This window comes from Balearica regulorum, chromosome 18, assembly GCF_011004875.1.
Source record: "Balearica regulorum gibbericeps isolate bBalReg1 chromosome 18, bBalReg1.pri, whole genome shotgun sequence".
Taxonomy (NCBI): domain Eukaryota; kingdom Metazoa; phylum Chordata; class Aves; order Gruiformes; family Gruidae; genus Balearica; species Balearica regulorum.
The window spans coordinates 11,040,667-11,044,931 of record NC_046201.1 but is presented as its reverse complement, the minus strand read 5'-3'; positions in this window follow the sequence as shown (position 1 = coordinate 11,044,931).

The window sequence follows — 4,265 nt, the reverse complement described above, 5'->3', positions numbered from 1 at the left end:
AACGGGGGGGCGGGCAATAAAACCCCAACCGACGGACAGCGCCTTCAACCTATCACAACCTCTCCCTGCCGTATAATGAGCCGGGAGGAGGAACCAATCAGAAAACGGATTGGCGCTCGGGGGTGGGGTGAAGGAGGGAAAGAGAAGCGTTCATTGGCTGATAAGGCGGCTGCGGGTGCGGGGGGGGGGGGGGGGCAGCGATATACCACGGTCCCGGGGTTCGCACCGTCGGGGCACCGGTTCCATCGCCCTCCCTTGCCCCGGCGTTGCCCCTTACGGACCCGCGGGGCAACGCCGGGGCAAGGGAGGGCGATGAGGATTCAACGATCGTGATTCGAAACCTTCCAGTCCCGTCCAATCTCGCACGCCCCTCTCTGATTTCCTAACAAACCTTTTATTTCTAGCTAAATGCATTTTCCCGATGCGTTAGTCGCTATCTGGAAGGTTTAAAATATCACATTTCCCTTGCGAATTTGCATATGAAAAAAACCCAAAATACCAAGGAAATGCGGGTAACAGGAGATTATCGGCTACGATAAAGCATGGATTTGGAGAGAAACAGATCTCCCCGCTTCTGGAAAGTATTTTTGGGATGAAAGGTGTTGTCTAGAGGTGTCCCTGTCGCTGTCCCCTGGCCAGCGCATCTATCCATGGAATATTATCAAGGTCTGATACATTATATTACCCAAGCGTAAATTCTGCCTAACCAAAGTGGGTCTCCAGCATCATCTAGTGCTGTAAAACCACACAGAAAAGGACATTTGAGAGAGTTTTAATTAGAGATCACTGCTGGGCTCTAAGATGCTCTGGTTAATGTTCGTTAATGGGGACATCTCTCCCCACCCTGTGGGGCCCCAGATTCACATGGGGAGCACTCTGGCTCCCGTGGTCTCTGGCTGAGACACCCCATGCATTGTCCATCCCCCTGGGCTTCCGCTCAAGAATGTTAATCGGGCTCGGCTTTATCGCTAAACAAGATTTAATGATGAAATAGTAAGTTTAATTGCTAGACTAAAGACAAGGGTTCAGGGGTCTGTCTGCTGTACAGACACAAAAGAGAACCATAAGACAAGATAATGCAATTCTGGATTATACCTGTCAATCCGCATTTCCCTCGGTTCCTTTAGTGTCTCAGCTAGATTAGGACGATGGCAATGCAACCTTCCCAACTGGCAGGCACGTCCCCGGGGAGTTTACAGCTGCCCAGCCTGGCGCGATGGCTGCATCCTTCCTCTGGAGGCTGCAGGACAGATAGAGAAGTGAGAAAATCCACGTGCTCCCGCCTGTCCCCAGCATTTCCTGCACCCCGTTCCCCCCATAGCTGCAGGGAATTGCCAGTTGCAGTTGGGCACTGGGACATCACGGTGTTGGGGGCATCTCAGTCATTTCCTCCTCCTTCCCAAAGTATTTGGATTTATCTATTCTTTTGACGTGCATTGGCTTTTTGATGAGCCACACCTTTCACAGCACTGTATTTTCTGGAATCCCTGCCTGTAAAAATATCTGGTCACACTTCACATACCAGGAGTAACATGTAGAGACCAAACACAACACCACAGCCTGTGAAAGCCAAATTAAGGGTGTTTGGCTGATGAGATCCTTCCCACCATCAGCTCTGGGACCCTCCTTTCCAGGACCAGATCGTGCCAGCGCTTTCCACGGGGCCAGTGGGGATTTTGCACGCTCCGTGGAAGCGCCTTAGCCAACATTCATCCAGCAAGAATGTAACTTAGCAGCTTTGATGCGTGTGTGCAGCTTAATAATAACCATGTTATTATTAAAAGATGCAGAAAATAAAAGATGCAGGGAGTTCGACTCAATGATCCCTATGGGTCCCTTCCAACTTGAGATATTCCATGATTCTATGAAAATTTGGTACTGAATTAGCCTGCTTTCAGAGCACTGTTGCTTTAAGGGCAGAGCCAGCTTTTGCTGGAATGTCTACTTTCTGTTTTTAACTTTTGCCACCAAATAAAAGGGAAATCTTTTCTCCACCAAGGGTCTTGATTTTCTTGTGTGTCAGAAGCAATGGCGTGATGCTGACTTCTTCATATACCAGCTTTACATCAATTTGCAAAAAGCGTCGTGCAAGAGTGAATTGTTCTGATCACCCTGGATGTTGTGCGAGCATCTTGTAAAATAATCCCTGCTACAAACTGAAGTTTACAAACTAATTACACTAGGCAGAGTGAAGAGGGGAAATGAGACCCTTAGAGGTATATGACTTCTCCAAAAGTTACTCAGTGGGTTAACACAGAGCTAAGAATAGCGCTTGGGCCACCCAAAGCCCCATTGGTACCAGTGCCACCAGTCCCCATCCTTCCTGGGACTAGGTATTTGCAAAGCAGATTTTGGGATGCCGCAAGATCTTTTGTGCTTCAGCTACAGAGGCAAATAGCCAACAATTCCAAAGCACTTCTCTGCTGTGAGATAAAGTAGACGGCACTGCTGGGCTCTCTGTGGTACGAAGGGTGATAGGAACCGAGCAGAGAGGAAATGCAGTTGCAGGAGGAATCACTTTCTAGCTTCCTTCTGCGTGCCGGTAAAGCTGTGCCAGCTGCCCCAGACTGGCAATTGTGGAGAGAAGTACAGAGGACGCTTCTAGGCAATGCATGAATCACAGCTGCAGGCAGCAATCGTTCCACAGGTGACACAGGCTGGCTCTCCTGGACCTAGGATTACTCACCTCTTTACTCAGTGTTTTGTACAACTCAAAACAGCCTGCTGCTTCCACACAGAGGTTGCTCCATTGCACGTTCCTATGCCCCTGAAGTAAGAGGAAAACCCTTCAGATGGAATAATTCTTCTTGTTCCTTATGTCCACCAGCACCAGCCAGGATAACATCAACAAATTGTCACAGAAAGTTTGGTTTCAGCCCTTAATATAAGTCAGCTGTAGCTTGTAAAAGTTGGATTGGCTTTTTAAGAAAAATAGCCCCAAGGTAGGTTTTACTGTAGTTGTATCTCCAACAGTTGGACGTCAGGAGATTTTTTCCCCAGGAATGGCAAACGGGTAAGTGATCAGAAACAGCGTCCGAGCAAAGGCAGGTCAGGAGGAGGGCTGAGCCCGCTTAGCCTGAGCTCTCCCTGAAGGAGGGGGTGCAAGTGAGGCAGGTTTTGACAAGCGGGTTGGGAACCAGTTGTGGCTCCATCCTCCAGACTGACCCACCTGCCTCCCGCTGGAGCCTGCACGTCTGCTCGGCAGGGCACAGGTCTCCTCCATACCCACTGCCACCTCCAGAGCAGGGCTCCAGCAAGGCTTGCACACTTACTCTTGGCTTTTGCAATTGGTTTAACGTCCCACACGCAGCAGTCGTGGCAGGGGCATGCATGTCGTGCCCCACTGATGAGGACAACAGAGCAATGGGAGCTACATCGGGAAGAAACCGGCGCTGGAAAGAAATGGGCACAAACAGAAATGCAAGACTGGCTTTGCTCTGTGCTGTTGCTGCAGAGCCCTTGAATCATAATAGTAGTTGTCTTGCTAGCTGGTTAATCAATAAACTAATTGAGCTGCGTCGGTACAGTCCCTGGATCCCATTTCTTGATGATTGATTTATCACGCAGACGGCACTGGGGAGGTGCAGCTCCTGACAAGGAGTCATGGTGGCACTTGGTGGAGCACTGCCGAGATGAGCCCAGAGGGTGCCCAACTCTGCAAAACGCACTTGTTAAAAGAGGGCGGAAAGCAGAGAAACCAGCACACCTTCAAGCTGAGATGGTCAAAGTCCCCAGCAAGGACAGAGGAAGGGTCAGGTCTGTGGGCTCACCTCGCCAGCACCTGCCCTGGAGGACTCTTCCCAGGCCACGTGCCCTGCAGCTGCAGTCATGGGCTTCTCAGCATCTTCTTGGAGTCTGACACAAGGCAGCATCTCCCAGTGCTGATCCTATCCTGTTGGCCTGATGCTGAGCTTCACCTTGTTGCTTTATCTCTTCCCAACTAGAAAATCCGTATGTCCTATTTTCCTGCCACTGAACAGGCCAGTTCTGAAATGCTCAGCATCTTCTTTCTTTCTTCTGAAGGATGAAGACTTGTGTGTCAGTGACAGGGCACACACAGCTCTTTAAAGATCTGCAGGAGCCAGTCCTGCAGGGGTGATGAATAGGAGCAGATACCCAAAATCAAGCCAGGGTGCTCCTGGTCCCAATCCAGACAGGATGCCGTTTTCCTGACACGGTCATAGTTCTGTTTGGAGAAAAGTAATTCACCATTTCATGATGCTAATCAAGTGCACGTTCATGGGGAAATAAGGCGTTCTGGAGTG